This window comes from Lissotriton helveticus, chromosome 1_1 (genome assembly GCF_964261635.1).
Source record: "Lissotriton helveticus chromosome 1_1, aLisHel1.1, whole genome shotgun sequence".
NCBI lineage: Eukaryota > Metazoa > Chordata > Amphibia > Caudata > Salamandridae > Lissotriton > Lissotriton helveticus.
Window position 1 is genome coordinate 1075681893 of NC_136057.1, and position 20678 is coordinate 1075702570.

Consider the following 20678-nt stretch of genomic DNA (forward strand, 5'->3'; position numbering starts at 1 on the left):
CATGGAATTTCAGGTCTTACAACCGCGCTCATGTGCTTCCATCAGAAACTTCTATTTGTAAAGAGTTTTTTTATCCATAATCACGAAGAACCATTTTTCTTCCTATTTACACATACTGAAGAGCAGTTGAAGTCACAGACAAAATTTCAGTCAAACATGTTTCTTTCAAAATGCAGAACACTATATATTCCAAATTAGAACTAGTCATATCTTAGAACTAACTAAATACTGCATACCTAATAAATGACATTTTTAAATACTATGATCTCTGTCCATCCCTCAATTCATCTGTTAAATAGTTATAGATCTCTCTCTCTCTCTCTCTCTCTCTCTCTCTCTCTATAATGAGCATGATACAAGCTGATATAGGCTTTTGCACTAATCTGTATTCAACATATCGTGTTTTTTGTCAATTACCTTATAGCGAGCATACAAATTGAAACTCACATTTTCAAATTTCATTTGTAAGTCATTTTTGTCAAACTTTAAACATATGTATTTATCGGGACTCAAATCATTGAAGAAGTCATGCACATAGGTCTATCTAGCTTGGCAGGTGAATGCTTTAAAAAACAGGAAAACTAGCTTGAACATTTGGGAAGCACCTGGTACCTTCAGCAGCCACGGCCCGTGAAGGGAGTTTTGGTGGGGCGGAGAGGCGGGGCCCACTTTCGTAGTGCGCCCTGCATCGCAAAATGTGATGCAGGGTGCGCTACGAAATTCGTTTTATTTATTACATTGTTTACTTACCTTCAATTATCCATACTCAGGTTTTTAGCACCCCCCACCCTGCCCCTCCCCGCCACGCCTCTCTGCCTCACCGAAACTGCCTCCACGGGCCGTGGGTGACCTTCAGACAAGAAAATCACTGTGTGTAGCCCTGTTCTTAGTTTTGTGACAAAATGATAATGCAAGACAAAGCAGCTACTACAAAGATGAATGAATATACTCCAAACATCTGCATACATGGTACAAGCATTCGACAGTTTGACATAGCTACCCCTCAAGTTAAGGGAGAAAATCAAAGAAAATAACGAAATATTCCAGGACAATGCCAAAACTTTCACACTGGGTGTGAGTGTCTGAAAAGTTTCAGCGCTCCGTCCATCATCTCCTTGTGTTTGCTTTGTTCGCCCTAAGTTAGCAGGGTATGCCCAGACCTGGGTCCACTGCTCATTTTGCCACTGGATTCAAGCTTGCGTGGCTGAAGGGTGTTACCCAGAAACCTGTACCAGGATGCTTGTTTCCGGTTCAGGGAAGACCTGGCTTCGCAGTTCGGGCTGGACTGTTCCCATGAGGCACAGGGTCAAGACTGATTTGAATAAAGCTGGGTCTGAACTGAGGTGGCGAATTGAGCTAAAGAATGATGATGGATTCAACCCAGATCTGTGACTGGGGGTGAGTGTCTGAAAAGTTTCAGTGCTCTGTCCATCATCTCCTTGTGTTTGCCAAAACGTTCACAGTCCCTCATTTTGCAGACTGTTGGGCATAAGAAAACAAGGTACCACTGGGTGGTTAGAACGTAGCAAAATTTTCAGACCCAAACTGTTCAAATGAAGGGTTCTCCAGTAAACTTCACTGAGACCCATCAACCTGCCTCCCCAAAAAATATCACCATTTCTACATTTTTTGTGCACACACTCTTCCAAGACAAAACTCAGTTTTAAGGTATTTCCTTTGCGATCATTCAGAATATATTAAGTATTTGTTTTTGATCCTGGTAACATTTGTGCAAAACCCTCAATCTAATTCTCATTTTTCAGTACTTTGTCTTCTCTCCTTCTGATACTTTCTGCCTTTCTTGACTCTAGCAACGGATTTACTATGCTGTCCCTCTGTTATAATCCCTTCATTAGGATTCACACTTTTGTCTCTTTCACCTCAACCGTCATTGTTTTCCTTTCATCTCGAATTCCGTTTTCCTTAAACAACTGCTCACATTGCAAGTGTCTGAACCATTCCCGCCCTTGATCCTTCAAAAAGAATTCTTCTGTTCCCCTATTGCCCAAGAAAATATTGCAGGTTTCCCTTCTCTGACATAGCGTGAACAATCAATACTATTTCTTCATCTAGACCTTCAGGGTCAGTTTTTTCATCATTAAGGCAACATGTTTGGCTCTAGCATGCCAGCATGGGGCTGAGTTTGAGGCACGTCGAAGCCTGTCATCACTGGGAGGTTCTTAGACCTTGCTGCTCACATGTACGCCCTCAAGTGTGTTAAACAAGGAGGAAACTCTGTTCCTGGTGATCCAGCCTCAATGAATGTCTGAACATATGGCTAAGAAACCATCTTAGCCCACAATTCATTACATCCCCATTGGTAGACGCTCGTAAGGGTGCGCTATATTTTGTGCATTATCTCATCCACTCGAGTCAAGGCAAAAGATTATTTTCAATTTCCATAATGTAGGCACAAGAGTAAATGAAGTTGAACCTTTTCAAATGTTGTTCAGTTATCTGGCATCAATGTGTATTGCACTGATATTTGTGTAGTGCTTCCCACAAGGTCTAACTATCTTAAGTTATTTAAAACGTGGCAAGTTGTGATCAGAGATGAGACGTATAACATAATGTGCATGTGGGCACATATCCATGTATATAATGTAAAGCAATATATAAAATAATGAAAGTTTGTGGAAGCACTAAGATGAGAATTTAAAAGTATGATAGAGACAGAAGTGATGTTGTATGAAGACGGAAGGCAGAGGGGAGGGTAACTATAAGTGAACAATTTTGTGGGAGTTTCGATGTTCGAGACTGGTTCAATCTCACAGTAAGAGTACAGATTTGTAATAACATTACAAATTCTAATTAATAATACAGGGTTAATTTTGCCGTATGGTCCATTGCCGAGGGCTATACCAGTTGTTAAAGGCCACAAACTTATAGGCACGAGCCGAAGGCTTAGTGCTGTATATTCCTGCAAAATTATAGTAATGCCATTCTATAGTTGTAATACTGTTGCAGGTTAAAAAATAAGATTGTATTTTGGGATAGAATGCTTTTTGATCAATGCTACAGTATATGTTTTTATAATTGAACTTAAACACTTAAAATGGTTTTGATGCTGCTCTTTAGGAAACTATTTAACATAGTCGTCTATTTTGGGACAGTATGATGAATTAATTTCGATATGGTCGTACTTGACATAGAGTTGATTCATGAATAATGTATGAATGATACTTTCTATATTAGCAGCTTCTTACCTTGCTCAAAGAAATATATATTTTAAAAAAATAAGAAGATGCATTGCGCAGTGCCAATTCTGGAGAGCTGCGGGTCTGCGTTGCGAGGTCTTGCATCGAGGAGATGTCGCACAGGTGTCGCACAGGCATCGCACAGCGGCGGTTCTGAACAGTTTTGCTGTCCTGCATCTGGGATGCGTTACGCAGTGCTGAGTACAATGCAGAGCTGCAAGAAGATGTGTTGTGCTGCACCGTACCTGTCCAAAATACAACAGCTGGGCAGCCAGAGCACGTTCAGGCCTACGTCCAAGGTTCCAGGACTGGGGTGGCACCACTTGGGGGCAGGGCACATGCTGGACAGAGTCCAGGTGTTGGATGCAAGGTGGTTGGAGCCTTTTCCGTCTTTAAGGCTCCGATTGAGAGGCCAGCCAACTGGCCCTTGGAGCCACTCTGTTAATACTGGGTTTAAGATGCAGGTACAATCCTTCTTACTAAGGCAGCAGGGCATCAGAGTAGAAGTCTTTGCTGAAGCCGAGTCGCACAACAGTCCTTCTTCTGAGTCTTCCACAGGTCCAGATGTGTACTGAAGAGTTGGGTATGAGGAACACTCTTCATGCTTGGTGCCAGGTTTGAAGTAGGAGTTGTTTCTAGAGGTTTCCACCCCTGAAATGTCTGGAGCCTACGCCCACCCTGCCAGCCCCACTCTGCCTCGGATCACATAAGACTAGTGTGAAAGGCTTTGTGAATGTACTGAAACTGAGTTTTTGTGATGTGCAAGTGTGGGAGGTGACCACCCCCAACCCTGACAGAGATGACCCATCCTGCCAACAGCTATTGCCCTTTTGTCTCACTGTATGTTAGCAATTCATAAAGACCAAATGGTGGGACAAGAAAATGCCAACTTTTTTAAAGTGGCATTTTCTGAATCCAACTTTATCATTAAAGCGAGTTTTAAATTACAATTCTTTAGACACCAAACTTGACATTCCTACATACTCCATATTGAAAGTTATCACTTAATAAATGTAATCCTGTGGGAGAGGTAGGCCTTGCAGTGGTGAAAAACAATGTTAAGAGTTTTTCCCTACCAGGACTTGTGAAAGTTAAAAATACATATCCAACTTTTTCAATACTCCATACTCTGCCTATGCACTGTTTAGATCATAACCTAGCTGTGACTTATACGTATTAAAAAGGAAGGTTCAGGCCTGGCAAAAGGTTTATTTTGCCAGGTCGAAATGGTTGTTTAAAGCTGCACACATAGGATGCAAAGGCAGATTTCAGATATGTTTAAACGGTTACTTAAGTGGGTGGCACAATAAGTACTGCAGGTCTACCAGTCACATTTAATTTACAGGCCCTAGCTATAGGTAGTACCACTTTACTAGGGACTAACTAATAAATTAAATGGGCCAATTCGGTGTAAGTCAATTTGACCATGTTTTAGGGATGGGAACACATGCCCTTTAGCACTAGTCAGCAGTGCTAGAGTGCACAGAGTCCCAACACAAACACAAAAACAAGATCCGCAAAACTGGAGGAGTAAGGCAAAAAGTTTAGGGGAAGTCCATCTCAAGATTGACCTGTCTAACACTAGCATTCTTGTACCTCTGAATTTGTTTTACTTAATTCTTTGTTATTGAGAAGAGAAGTAGAACTTATAGGCCAACTAAAGACTAAGTAAAGATTTACCAAACTCTTTTCTTACATGTAATGAATAACATCTGTCATTTTTCTACTCCCAAGTTGGCAAATCAATGCAAGAATACGTAATGAAACTGCTTTGCACCATGTTTAACAGAACATGAAGAATTTTCTTCATTTACTTCCTACAGAGTATACAGAGGTTCTATATATTTCTCTGCTTTATGCTGAAAATATTATCGGAAAGTCAAGTTGTGTCTGGTGATTTTGCAGCTTCACTGATAATTTATAGAATTCATCCCCATTAGCAGATATGGTGGGGGATAGTTGTTTTATATATGTGCTCTGTGAGAATTATTGTCAATATAAATTTGTCTGGAAAACAATTTCTCTATAAGACAAATATGAGGTTCAGGATCACCATAGAATAAAACAATAAAAAGTCAACCAGTCAACAAGTGAAGTGCAAGCATTGACGTACTGAAGCACTTCATATCAACCTATATCTTAATGGCAGTGGGGTAGGCAGTCTTCTGTTACTTCAGTCGGACGGTTCAGCATCCATAGCAGAATCTGTATAACACAAGCTGGCCTAAATTTCCCAAAAGCAAAGTTATCCATTACACTTAGCCTATCAACTAAGGGAACAGTGGAATGAATAATTAAGTGAGTCAGGGGGAGCAACAGTAGACAGTGTGTTGCATTAGGCAAAACTGCTCATTGACTAGTGGCCATGGTGCACTAAATGTCAATGGGAACTACTGTATGAATTCAGCTTGTTTTTAATATTTTCATATTAGCATAATTGTTTCTTACTTCTGGTCAAGGTAATAAACACAGGTGATGTGTTAGAGTGCAAAAATGGTGTGGGTGTTTGATAATAACTCCAGGAAAGGTGGGTACTAGAAGATGAAATTCTTTAAATTAATGGAACATAGCTCCTTTTTTAGGTATCACTCAAAGACATAGTTAATGTAAGAAGGAATAGACTGTTCATGCACTTAAGTGTGGCAGCTTAATTTCAGAATAACATTGTTGTGAGATTACGTATGCCCCAGGTGCAAACACCTCCATTTTACATGTTCACATTTAAACTTTACAACTTTTTAAACAATGACTTTCAACAAACATTTGCATATGGAATTGGGTTCTCAGAAAATTGTTTCCTTACATTTGCATTTCTTCATAGTCACCTTATCATGCCTTGGTACATTCTGTACAAGGACTAAGTTCACTGAGCAAATTGTTTTTGTTTGTTGTTGTCTGTCGGTGACAGCTCTAGGCAGGTAGAATTAACAATGACAATCAGACCAGAACTCCGGCGTAGGGAGAATGGGTCAAGTTTATTATGTAAGCTGCACTACGGCCTTGTTTAGACAGAGGAGCATTTTGATGGAATTGTCGAGGTCACCCCATGCTGGATTTCTAGCCACAGCTGAATCCCATTACCATCCCGAGAAGTACGGTGGCATGGCCCAGACTAAGGCTGGCTGTCAGATGACACATGCCTGCAGGTAAATGAGAAGTTAGACCACTCTAAGGTATTCTGGCTGACTCACACACCCTATGCTTTTTAGTATGGGAAGTGCTAAGTAGGAGCACCATTGTATGTATTCAGATAATCAGCGCGATTGCACAATGGTTGAACTATTCATTCTTTTTGACGCTGGTAACATTGGTTTGCTCCATTCCATTAATCATTGAAGTGCATTAATTTTACACAAGATTCCAATTGCTTCAATAAATGTTTGAAACACCAATATGAGTATTTCATATGTCTCTCTTTGGGCATGCCTGAGATAACAACGAAAGTGTAGATCTGTTTCCACGATTTCCTTGGAGAGTCAGGGCTGTCATCTTCTGAGGATGCATATAGCATCTGGTACCTTTTCAGGTCAGAGGTCCAGATGGTGCTCTGTGAGCTAACCAGGACATAGGTCAACATATCCTGATGGTGTGCCCAGACTCAGACCCACATAGTTTTGAGGTTTATGCAAATCTTATTGGAATAGTAAGAACCATACGACAAAACATGTGAGTGCTTCACATATTTTATCTAACTCAGCAAGGGTGTCTTATTTCAAAGGGTTAAGGGTTTCTTTTAACAGAGCATTTTTTGGGAATCATGCAAAGGGCCAGTGGGTTGATTCGGATATCAACAATGCTATTAAGCATTTTTGCTGTAATTTTATATGACACAGTATCCTCAGTTTTTAAATTCCTATGGATATATTTAGATTTGCTGTTGCACGTGGGATGTTTGGTTGGGTCCAAATGAGTGAGAGCTCCTAGAAAGGATTAGGTCTCACAACTCTCAATCTCTGTGGCTGTCTATGAGTTTACATTAATAATTAAATATTGCTATTTGTCAGGAATCCAGCTAAGATCGGAAATAGGCTAATGAGCAGCTTGCTTTCTACAGTGGACAAGGGAATTCAGGCAGAGGCGTTAATATATACTACACAGTACCTAGAAGCTGGGAAGGAGAACAGGAAATAAGCAGAGGACTGAAGCAGGTAGTATCAGGCAGTGACCAGTTTACTGAACTGGACAAGCTTCAAAAGAGAAATTGGGAAGTTAAGGCAAATACAACCTACAAATATGAAGGAAAAAACGATAATAAATTATAGTTGGTATGCTGCTTAGAACATAATCTTTTTTTGAGGTAAAAGAGCTCATTATAATACAAGGAGCAGTTAATCTTACCGAGTCTTAGTAGACACCCATCAGCTCCTATAGAAGAACAGCACTTGGTGCATGCCTCTGGAAAACAGTGAAATTTTAAAGTGTGTTTATGTTGTTGATTTTTGTGATAAGACAGAGTCTAGGCACCTGATTAAACATTTCTTGAGAATCCCTTTGCACTCAAGGATGTATTGTAATGCTGACAAGTCATGACTCTGAAAAACTCAATATACAGGTTGGTTTGCAAATGTGTATGGATGACATTTCTCTACCACCTGCGCAACTATAACTGTAACATCCCCTATAACCTTACCCTTGTTAGCTGTTCACACCTATGTTTTGCTTCTAACAAAAGGTTTGGGGGTCCCAGACTGGCAGATCAACTTTAAACTGCACATTTTGGGCCTGATTACGATGTGACATGGAAAGGCTCTGTCCGCCTCCTAATGTCCAATAAAAAATGTACACTGAAATTAGTGTTTTCTCGATCTATGTTAAAAAGGTGAGAGGGGAGAGACCTGTCATAGGGGATGACCTGACAACTGTGTGTATTCTGGCGAAACAGGGCATTTTAATGGGCTGTAGCCAGTAAATCCCGTAGGGAAAGAAAGGCCTATCATACTGCCTTATGGGTAACATAGTTTTCCAGAATAGTTGAAGATGTAATAGGTAAGATCCTATTTTCATCGGGTTATATGAAGTGGATAACGATATTGTCTAGGAGTAAAGTCGAGATTTATTCACCTTTAATGAGCTGCAATGTTCAGATATGTGGAAATTGTTTGATATATGCTCATTTCTGAAACGAGGACCAGGGAATAGTGCAGTTCAATCCCTGGTCAAATGTCCCTAAGTGGTACACCCATCTCTGTTCTTTCTCGAACATGATGCATTCTGCATTCTCTTGAACAGGATCTCTAGGATGACTTAACGTAGGTCGTTTATTGAGTGATGTTCAGTTATATAGTGGCTGCTCATCTTGGTGGTTGATCTTTTGCATCAATATTGCTGCGCTGCTCCCTGATTTATTGTTTCACTTTGCGACAAGTCATACCAATGTACTTTAAATCACAGGGGCATGTGATCATGTTGTTGCGTGGTTTGAGTTGCAGTTTGTATGTCATCTAAAAGACCATTTCAAATCTCTGGTAAGTTGTGATGTATTAGTGGGTTGAGTGAGATGACAGACTGACCACTAACCGCGGGGATAGTAGCCTGTGATAGGGGTCAAGCCCCAGGTGGAAAGTACGGTTTCTCTTAGTTTCTCTTTTTGTGGTGGTACTAGCATGGACTAATAAGTCAGAATCTCCTGTTGGCGTATCTTGGTTTGGGCCACTGGAGAATACTTGAATTGAGCATGCACAGTTTTTGTTAACAACTTGTTTCATTCGATTGGTGCAGTTATTGAGTGTGGTTACCCAGGTGAGGACACCTTCATCCTGATTTTTTGTGACAGTCTCTAAAAGGCTGTCTCAATTCTGATTGGAAGCTCTTTTTTGACATTTAGATATTATTTTCTCTGGATAGCCTCTGTCTATTAGTTTCATGCTGAGGACTTGTGCTTGTTGTTTGTAGTCCTTTTCGCTTCAATTCCTCTTTAAATGGAGAAATTGACTAAAGGGGAGGTTTTCTCTCAGAGGACGAGGATGAAAACTATTGAAAGATAATAGACTGTTTTTTGCTTTTGGTTTGTAGTAGGCTTTAGTTTTTAGACTATCCTCTTCTGCAAAGATGGTGATAGCCAAGATGCCCAATGTCGTACGGTTGGCTCTGTAAGTGAATTTCAAAAACTCATCACATTGGTTGAGCCAAGAATGGAATTCTGCTAAGCTCTCATTTGTTCCTTTCCAGATCATAATGACATTGTCTATGTACTTTCTCCAGAATAGAATCTTGAATCTGTGAGAGTTGAGATTGTTAGGGACAATTTTTTCTTCAAAAGTGCTGACGTATAGCCCTGCCAGACTTGGGGCAAAAGTCCTACCCATAGGCATCCTGTGAGTTTGAAAATATAGGGTGCTTTCATAATTAAAAAAATGTACTGTAAGGGTGAGGCAACAGCATTCAACGACAAAATGTCTGGGAATGTGAAAAGTTCAATTTTGTTTGAAAAAAATCTCTTCAATTCTCAGTGTAACGTCTTGGGGAAGGCTGGTGTAGAGGCTTATGACATCTAAGCCAACTAATAGTTGTGTTTTGAGGTCATAATTAATATCTTTAAGTTGGTTCAGAAGGTCTCAGTGTCCTTGAGATAGGTAGGTGTCTTCTGTACAATGGGTCTGAGAAAGGAGTCTGTAAATTGTGACAGTGTTTCTAAGGTTGAGTTGATCCCTGAAACAATTGGGCATCCAGGAAGTGGGGTACTATTTTTGTGCATTTTCGGTAATGAGTAAAAATTTACAGCCTGATTCATCAACGGGACGTTTTGCGTGGCCCTAATTGCGATTAATAGCGACTCTCTATCAAGGACACGCAAAACGATATTCATGATTATTTTAGAGAAAGAAAAGCGATTCGCACGCGGCCGCAAATACCGGTTGCGACTCGCGAGTATCGAAAATCGCATAAAATACGCAATTACCGGCTACATCCGTGTCGGAATTGCGAATTCTCTAATAGCGAGTTCGTCAATAGCGGGACAGCAAATAGCGCGAGATCGGGAAAACGGGAAGTCGCATGTCGAGCACAGCGATGACATCACAACCAGGAAGCATCCAGGGCCCACCCCCATTCACCACAGTGAGGCAGACCTCGAGTCAGCAACTGGGAGAGCTCCTGCAATTCTGTTTTGATACAACTCAAAAAGTACAGTGCAGCAATGTCTGAGGATGCAGTTCCTGGGCCCAGCAACACCACAGGGCGGAAGAGAAAGTTAAAATTCTCCGAGCAGGAGCTGGAGAATTTAATAGAAGGGGTGGTGGCCAACCACTCAAAACTGTTTGGGAAGGACTCTAGGAGGGTGGCGGAACAGGAAAAATGCAGGATCTGGCAGGGTATAGCGTCCACGGTGAACTCCGTGGGTGTGGCTGATAGGTCGCTGGACGAACTCAAAAAACGCTGGTACGACCTCCGAGGTCGTGCCAAAGAGAAGGTGGCTGAGCGCCTTGGAGAGTCATCGGGCACTGGAGGGGGAGGACCTACAGTCCCTCCAAACACCCCCATGGAGGACCAAGTAGAGAACACCCTGGAGACAGAGGCGGTCATCGGAGTGACTCATCTGGACTCATCCCGCCCCACCCAAGACAACCAAGGTAAGTGGCATGCGACTGCGACCCTGTCCCCTATGAATGTCCATGACCAATTAGCCTCCCATATTGTTCCATAGTCATGCCATCGTTCCACATCAGGTAATGCCCTGAAGCATTGTGGGACATGTAGTGTGGGCACAATGTAGATGTACCACAATGCAGCCAGACAGGTTCCAAAGTACGCAAAGCCATAGCCAGTCAGGGAATGTCACCCAGCCTGCATGTAGCAACTGCACGTGTGACAGATACATGCAACTAATGAACGTCCACTTCCCCTCACAGGTGGTGCAGACAGCAGCGACAGCGAGAGGCTGCAAATAGATGAGGAGGCACAGGATGAGGAGGAGGTGCCGCCACATACACAGCCACCAGCCCCTGCCCCAGCAACTACTCCCGCAGCCAAGTCCACCACCAGTGTGCCTCCTGCGTCTGGCGCAGCAACTACTCCCGCAGCCAGGTCCACCACCAGTGTGCCTCCTGCGTCTGGCGCAGCAACTACTCCCGCAGCCAGGTCCACTACCAGGGTGCCTCCAGCCCCTGCGGCACCAACAACGCCTGCCGTGACACCACCAGCAGCTGGTGCTTCAACATCAGGGCCTGCGACAGCGGCAACACAGCGGCCACCCACTGTGTCAGGCCAGCAGAGCATGCGTGGCAGGCCTCGCCTGCAGACCAATGCACCTATCAGCAGGAGGGGGAATGGACAGGAGCTTGTGAGAGTGAGCGTGGAAAGACGCATGCTCCGTATACATCAGCTGCAAGCACGCCAGCAAGGTGCCATACAGCTACAGCTGTACAACATTGGGCGCAATGTTGCCGGGGTGGGGGACCGGATGGACCGCATGACGGCAGCCATGGAAGGTGTGGGGGAGGGAATGGCCAGCATGACTGCAGCCATGGCAGGTGTCGGGGAGGGTATGGCCCGCATGACTGCAGCCATGGAGGCCAGCACTGCTGCAAATACATCGCAGCGCACTGCAGCACGCCGCCGCCACCGTCAGCTATTGACCCGGCTGACCGCCTACACCAGGTCAAATTATATCATAGGCAATGCCACATCACAGTTGTCGCGGCGGTCCCTTGCGCAGCAGCAGCAGCTCATCCAGTGCTGCGAGGATGTGGCCAGGGTCCTTGAGCTCCTGACCAGTGCCGTGATAGCACTACACCCTCCTGCTCTACCTGCCACTGTTAGGGGTGATGATGCCAGTGAGGGGACATCGAGTGTGAGCAGCCACTCTGCCTCACACGTAGGGGCACGCAGGTGCATCACCAGGCCCACAGCAGCTGCACGTGCCTTGGATGAGGATGAGCCACAGAGGCGCTTGGGTGGTACGCGCAGGAGGAGCACATGACTTCATATGACTCTTACAGGCACAGGCTGAGTATAAGCCTGTCCTGTCCTGTCACACAGCAGTATGCTGAAATACTGTTAGCAATGACAACATTTAAAGTGGTACCATTATTGTGAATGAAACAATAATATTTATTTTAGCAGCACACATTGGCGTTGTGTCATTATTACTTTTTGCATGCATTTGTGATTTGTGGGGTGAGGGAAGAGGGTGCATTAGAAACTGTTCAGTGTGATGTGGTTGCGACGTCTGTGGCCTTCAGCTGGATTCTCCCCGCGTGCATGGCGCGCATGTGCAGGTGGCCGGTCGTCCCCTTCAGATTCACTGCCAGAGATGTCGACAGGTATCCGGCCCTTGGTTGCAATGTTATGTAGAATTGCGCAGACAGCCACAATGCGGCAGCACACTGCAGGACTGTAATACATGGCCCCACCGGTCTTGTGCAGTATGCGGAACCTGCTCTTGAGCAGCCCAAATGTCCTTTCTATGCAATTCCTTGTCCGAATGTGTGCAACATTGTAGCGCCGTTGCTGGGGTGTAGCAGGGTTGAGGTATGGGGTGAGGAGGTAATCACGGAGGGCGTAGCCACTGTCACCTGAATGAGAGGAGCAGAGGGTGAGTGCCTGTGCTGCGCTGCTACTTCATAGCAATGTGACATTGTCGACAAAGTGTACTTACCAAGTAGGTGTCCTTCCCCAAAGTCTCCCCTGGCCAGTCGTGTGTGGAGGCCGCTGTGCCGGAAAATGTAGGAGTCATGGGTACTCCCTGGGTACTGGGCCACAATGTCAGTGATGTATGTCTTGGCATTGCAGACCATCTGTATGTTGAGGGAGTGGTAGGACTTGCCATTGCGGAACATATACTCCGTGGCAGCTGGTGGGCAGATGGCGATGTGGGTACAGTCTATGCATCCGAGTACATGTGGAAAATGGGCTACATTGTAGAATTGTAGCTTGGTCAAGTCCAAATCCTGTTGGCTGGTGGGAAAAATGATGTGTCGGTGTAGCTGGGTAAGCATAGCGTCAACAAAAGTCTTGAGGCAGCGTGACATGGTGGGCTGGGATATCCCCCCAGCAACCGCTACTATCCCCTGGAAGCTCCCGGAGGCCAGGAGGTGCAGGCTACACAATACCTGCACATGTGTAGGCACCGCATTGGTACGCCTTGTTGGGTGCTGCATCAGGGGGTCAAGGTCATGTATCAGCTGGATTATCATTTCCCCATTCAGCCTGTATTTAGCATATATCTGCTCTCTGGTTTGGCCCAGCAAGGTGACCCGCTGGCGGAATATCCTGTCCTGGATCCGGCCTCTCCTCCGTGCTGCTCGCTGTAGCCTTTGCCGCCTGACCACCATGTACATTCCTGGCATTGTGGAACTCCTAATGCTGCTGCTGATTGTCCTTATGTGTGATTGGTCAGGCCTGAACCTGTTACTGATTGGCCAACAGTTTAAAAAAAAAAAAATTTGAATGGCTTTTATGGTTACCACCTGCTTTGAGTTGTCCTTAATTTGCGCCGCGCAAACTGCGATTTTTGGGTTTTTCGCTATTTGAGAATTTTGATGAATACCGATTGCGATTGTATAGCGAATTCGCAATTTATTTCGCAGGATCCGTGGTTTTTCGCATTTTCCGATTCGCTAATGCTCTCCTACCGGGATTCTGCGAATATTATTGTGATTTCGGTATTATGTGTTTGCGACTTCATGTTGAATGCCGATTACGGACATTGCGCCCGCAATTGCATTTTCGCAGCGATTGCGGGCGCAATTTTGCTTCATGAATCAGGCTGTTAGTGTTCTTGGGTCTTTTGCTCGTAAAAATTCTGACTCTTTCTTAGAAATCCATGAATTTATGTTGGCTTCTTCCACCATTATATTGATGATGGTTTTTAGTCTTGTGGTGGAGTCTGTAGGTAGAATTCTGTAGAATTTGTCATCGGCCAGACGGTCCATTGTTGATTATAATTTACTGGTGTTAGTAGCATTATGTCTCCCCCTTTGTCTGCTGGTTTTATGATTAGATTGTTGTCATTCTTAAGTTGGTCCAGTGCTAGACCTTCTTTCTTTGTTATGTTGACAAAAGGTTTGTTTGTGGTGTTCATGCACTCAATTTCTTTGAAAAAAGGCTTGCTCAAAGGCCAGGATCTTTACTGGAATGAAGGTGTAGGGAGGAAAAAAAGTGGATTTTCTTGAGAGATCAGTATCTTCTTCTTGTGGTGTTTCTATTGTGTTCTGAAAGAATGCCTTGACTTTTTGCTGCAAAATCCAGCAATTTCACAGTGGAACTTTTCTTTGTCCACGGGTTGTGTAGGGACAAAGCACAATCCTTTGTTCAGGAGTTTGAGTTGATTTTCTGTCAGATTGATGTCCGTCAGATTAAAGATTAATAAATCATGTGGCCTATTCCTTGTCGGACCGGATCTTTGGACATACTCCTGGTTAGGACTTATTGTTCTCCGTTCTCCCATCTTGCTCCTTTTTTCTTCTGGCGTGAGGGGTTCTGGACTCTTCCTAAAAAAGCAGGCCTGTGAGTTGAAAAATTGTTGTGGGGACCTTGTAGAAAGGGATTGATCCATCCTGTATATTGAGTTGCATATGGTTGGAATAAGGGATGCGTTTTTTCTTCAAATTGTGCCATTCTGCAATTGGGGTGTCGTCCCCTGGTGCATCTCCTGCCTCATCCTCTTCCGCGTTGATGGTGTTGGTCACCTTCCCCACTACTCCGGTCTGAGTTGTCTGATTTACTTCCTCCTGTGGAGTCATTGTCACTGCTGTTTGTTGGTGGTATATAGTCATCCTTGATGTATGGATACATCTTCTCTTGTGAGAACCGCTATAGATCTTTACAAAGCTTTTGAATTTAGTTTTGGGCAATGAATTATTTTGCTTCATTCATTTCTTTATTGATTTCGTCCAATCTTTTTTGTAGACAGATATTTGTACAGAAGTTTTCAATATTGCATCGCTGATTTGAATCTTGATGGTTAACGCCTCTCCTAATCTTGTTGCAGTTTTTATAATGAGGACTAGGAAGTCCCTTGTGCATTTCTACGAGATGGCCGCCCAGTCTTTTTTAATGTAATGTCTTGCAGGAAGATTTGTGGAGCATTATAGACACATAAACCCTTTGGAGCAGCATTTGTGTGAAGGTATCGGTCATAATCAGTCCTTTTATAACAGGTTTTATTTGTTCCTATTTGTCATTGATTAGAGAGTCCCAATCATTGATTTGAGCAACTGTTTGGTGAGTTCTGTGTTCTGGAGTAGCGAAAGGCCCGAGAGAGTGGCATTAATTTGTTGTCAGTGTAACTCAATCCTTGATTTTAAAGTCTATTTTGAAGTGAAGTTAAATTCAAGCACTCGATCTTCTTTCAAGTGTTGTGTTAGAAAGATTCACTTGCAGAAACGGGATAGTGTCTCCTGTTGTGAACTATCTGCAAAGTGCTCCCACAGCTGTGTGCTGCTTATACATTTTTTTTTAAATCAGGGAGAGGGAGAGAGAAGCAGAGATTCAGCTCCCTGCATAGGTTGGTAAATAATCAAAATGAATGAATCACAGGGTTCGTCTATCAAGAATCTCTTGGAAAAATTACGATGAAGACCCTCAGCAACACTTTCAGGACAGCGGTATATCTTGGTTCTCCACTTATTTATTAAAGTGGGATGATTCTTCATTGGGCTTCCGCGCCTAAGTGTGCTCTAGGTCTTAATCATCCTCCACCAGAAGGGAGACTGTCTGGTATGTGACAGTTGGGAGATGGGAAGTGTGCAAAAAAGATGAATAAAATATTAAAATATCCTCTCTCCTGTGTAAATTACCTTTATTTCCACAGAGGATGGATAAGGTTAAAAAAGGCTTGGCGTGGTTATCTGGATAATTATGGCTCTACTGCACCTTGTGAAAAGGCGGTCGACATGTTTCAGTCTTTGGGTCGGGAGGCTTTCTTCAGGACCAGAATAAACAACCGTCTCAATTGTAGAGGGGCTGTGTGTATGGTAAAGAAGATAAGTGGATTCACTCACCCTGATAGTTCAACAGATTATATTACATCCGTTGTAAAGCACGATGTTATAGGCCATATTTTGATGATGATTCATCCCACTTAACTAAATAAACTGAAAACCAAGATATCACGCTATCATGAATATACAATCTTGCCAATAACAAAATGTCCCTTTCTGCATTTACAGACACAAAGTTCCACCTCCTGAAATGCATTTGTGATGGGTTACAGATATATATTTAATGCCATTATCTAAGCTGTATGGGGCTTGTATGTGTTAGTGCACTGTCACTGCGATTTCGGTGTGAAGACATTATAATGCTCATATAATCAAGTATATGTCACGATTCTCACTTGGCTCTAGAGAGCCAATGGATAACAGCGCAACATTCATCTGCCCTTTGCTTTGTTTGGCATGGAATGCAGATTTTTAACTGCAAGCACAGCAACAGTGCTAGACTGTGAAACAAATCATGCAGGCTCAAAAATAATGGGCACATGCTTGACAATGGGTATGTTGAAACTTGTGAATGCCTGCTCATGGCATTGTGGCTATCTGCATTTAAGAAATGCATGAAAATCCCATATGTTCTAGAAAAGCATCCCTTTCTAATAGAACAAAACAACTAACCCTAACCGAAAGAAAACTGTAGCAGAATGTACTAATACTAGGGATGCGAGTATACTTTGATATTTGAACCCCCATAAATCGGGAAATTCCAAGGAAACTGGAGTTATGGCAACCTGCTTGCCATGGTAATTGCCCACGATTGCCGTTTTCCAGCAGGAAATCATACCAGCATTTAAGCTTGTGTTGTAAAAATACTGGACATGTAGCAATCCTACATGTCCTATTACCAATTAAAAAAGAAACTATGGGTAAATACAGGTAACTGCTAATTTGGTCCTATGGGTTTCTGTTGCTTTAAGCACTTCATGTATCCAAAACATTGAAAACAATATATACGGTCTTGCATATTTGTATTTTGTAGCTAATTGTGGCTACTTACTGTAAGGAATTCTAAAGAATACCTTTAATTTTATCACCAAAGAATAAAACATGAGTTGTGCAAATATAAATTCTACTTATTTTAAACAGAGTTGCTTGATATTTGTATTATATTTATACAAAAATGCTAGCAACACATAGGGGTAAGGTTTGCGAGAATATTCAGTCTCAGTATATTTATAAGACTCGCAAGATGGAATACTGTGAATTATATGGACAGATTCTCTATCCAGTCGACCCGTTACCAATTCAGTTAATTGTGCTGTGATTGGAAATACTGTTGAAGGGTTATTTTATTCAGTAGACCACAGTGTCTGTCTGGATAATGAATTCAGAGAGATGTTCTTGTCTCTCTCTGTTTTCTGCAAGAAGACACACGATGTGTTGGTTTCCATGAATTTAGATGTGTCTCTGATAGTTTTCAGAAAATCGACAAGACTGACATTGAGCTTCTAGCTACACATTTTCATGTTGGTACTTTACTTTTGAAGTCTACCAAAAGCAATGCTGAAAAAGATGTCTTTCTTTTTGAGTAGAAAAGTGTTTATTTAGAGATTGCTAGTGAAAAGTTGATTCAGATTTATCAGGTGTTTGTAATCTCATTGCTATGTACACATCTATCAGTTTTTATGGTAATTTGGATGTATATATTACTTTAATGTAGGTTGTATGCATTTTCAGAAAATATATTTGTCCAGTCTAATGATTTTCTAGATTATCCACCGCGAATGCAAATATGTGTCACATGTGTCATAGGTGTATTTTACTGTAAGCCAACTAGGAACCTACAATCTGCTACCCACAAAGTCACCCAGAAATTATTCTTCAGGCAATTAAAATATGACTTTAGATTGTTAGAAGCTGAGGGGATCGGACCCTGGAAGGCTCCAAACCCTATTTCCAACATATATACAGGGGCGGAGGAGTAATAGGGGACATACATACTATGGCCTGCCCTCCAAATAATAAAAAATCAAAAAACAATCACCCTTCACCTACCTTACCAAAAGAGCTAGCTTTTTACTGACAACGGCTCTCACATTGCAGTGTTGTTTCTTCTATCAGCACTAGGGATGTAGTGACCCATGTTGACAGGAGAGAAAGAAGCTGGTGCAGCCCCTTTCACTGCCTCGTTTGGGTCCATTGAGACAGACCCCAAAGAGTAGGAATAAGGAAGTAAAGACTTTCAACTGGCATTGCGCCACTGTGCTTTTGTGTACTTGACATCTGGCCAAGGCGGCCGAACAAAGCGGAAGTTTGCTCTCCTGGTGCTGTTGTCACAACCATTTTTGCCACCTACTGTTATGTCACAGCAGGAAACAACCAGCTTCAATCCATGACTGAGGCTTTCAGTGAAATATTATATATATATCATGCACCCTGTCTTATTTGACTTTGAGGCCTACTCATTTACTGATATTTAAAAGGATGGTTTAAGCTTCTCAAAAGAAGTTATTTTGACTGGTTGAAATGTCAATTCTGAAACCACACAGGTATGCTACAGTAGGAGGCCTACAGGCATGTTACGGACTATCACGTTGGAGGCGGTGCAATGTGTGCTGCACTCCACTATTGACATTCAACTTACACACCCAGTACACTTTGTACCATATGTGAGGGAATTACTGGCGAGTTAAATATGCTAATTAGGAGTACAGTCAGTGTCTACCTATTTTGGGAGTCAGTGTTCATGAACTGGAGCCTGCTTAGCAGAGTCGCAGTCCACAGAGTCAAACAGCAGCCCCAGCACAAAACAACAATGGGGGTGATCATGAAAAAAGAGACAATTTCCTACAGCTGCACAAAGAAAAGTAATCACTGTGCACAAATACGGTTTTGAAATGCAAATAAGAAGTACATTAGGTTTCTGCTCAGAGTCTTTGCCTTGATATCACATTGTACTTTGTTTTGACACCGGGTTTTCTCTCTTATTATTATCAAATAAAATTTTCTTGAACTTAAAAAAGAAGTACATTAGGTTTGGTATTCAATGTGGTCTTTGCTATTAAGGTCTGTAACGAGAACTTGACCAAGGAATAGAAGTGTTCCCAGTATAGATATTTGCAAAAACATTGGGCAGAATAAATGCAGTTTAAAACAGCGAGCACAATACATTCTGGCACTCAGTATATCACATACTTTTCAAATCTAGGAAATATGTTCTACTTATGACCTATATGGACAAAAGTTCAAGCACAGATGCTGATAAAAATTAAAACAAGTTAAACAGGTTATACTTGCATTCTTTGTCAGCACAGATACACATTGTCAATTTGTTTTTTCACATATGTTACTAACTCTCTGAACCATAGTATTAGTTAAAATTGCAACCTAAATGTGATTTATTAAAGTCAATAGAGCCATCATGAAACATCAGTCTTCATACTATTCGGTCAAACCACCCATCTTGAAAGGGTGGACTACTAGTAACATAGAGCACTGCAAACACACGACACAGATTCCAAAATGGAGTATTTAAAAAACACATAGATTTTGTGAAACACACAAGAACGTAACTGGTTGAAACTGTAGGAAAGGGTACTCTACCAAGTGCTAGTGATTAAATTTTTGTTTTTTAATAAGACGTTCGATTTCTTCTAATTTTAGACTACAACCAATGGCATAAGTTTAAATTCTGTATTTCACCTTTTAATGTATACTTCAAATATCCAAACACATTTAATTACACCATTCTCTAAAAGTTCGAAGTATAATGTAATTAAATTGAATGTTAGTTAGAAATTAAATCATACATCATAGGTTTGTTAGGATGGCTGCCTTTGTACTTCTCTAGGATGACTTCAAATAATGCCGTTCTTGACTTAATCACATCTTTGATACATTTGCTAAAACACTGTTACAGAGAAGGTATTTCTATGTAAGCTAGTAATTTCAGATATTTAGCCATACAAATTACATAATGCTCAGCATATGTTATAGATTTTTTATTTTAAATATGTTTTTTAATTTAATGAGAAATAGCAAACTAATTGAGTAAAAGGATAAAACTATAATACCAATATTTAATAGTACCGACATTGAGGCAGGATTTTACAATGCGGCAAGAGGAAGGTATTTAACTACACAAATAAGAGCTTAATTTATATATTTTTGTAATGATGTTCAGAAATTAATATTTTAATTAAGTATGATGGTTAAAATGATTAATCATTTCTCATGTTTTATTTTTCCATTTACATTTCTGTATTTGTTGATTTTCTATATTAGGTGATTTGAGCATGGCAATGAATTTTCTTTTTCATTAGAAATTATTTTCTGTTTAGGGGTGTATTGTATTAAAATATTCATTATAATGAATTTAGACCGTGAACCAGACCTGGCATCAATGAGGTAGCTGCACACACCCTCAAGCCATGAAAAAGGGCTTTTTGTGTGTCATCCCTCTTTCCTGCAAGCCTGCCTCTCATGTCCTTTGCATGTCTAGTGTGCAACGGGCTTTGGGTGCTGCTGTAAAATGCCCTACACTTCTGAGCCTGCTGTGCAAGTCTGCATGACGAAAAGCCAAGCACAGAGGTCTCTAGAGAGAGGA

At 41.9% G+C, this 20678-nt stretch overlaps 1 protein-coding gene across 1 annotated transcript in view; it reads right to left on the reverse strand.

Annotated features, from left to right (window-relative positions):
* The window catches only part of LOC144821103 (uncharacterized), a 551585-nt gene that overhangs the window by 529917 nt on the left and 990 nt on the right, over positions 1–20678 (reverse strand). The gene's annotated exons all lie outside the window — the stretch shown is intronic.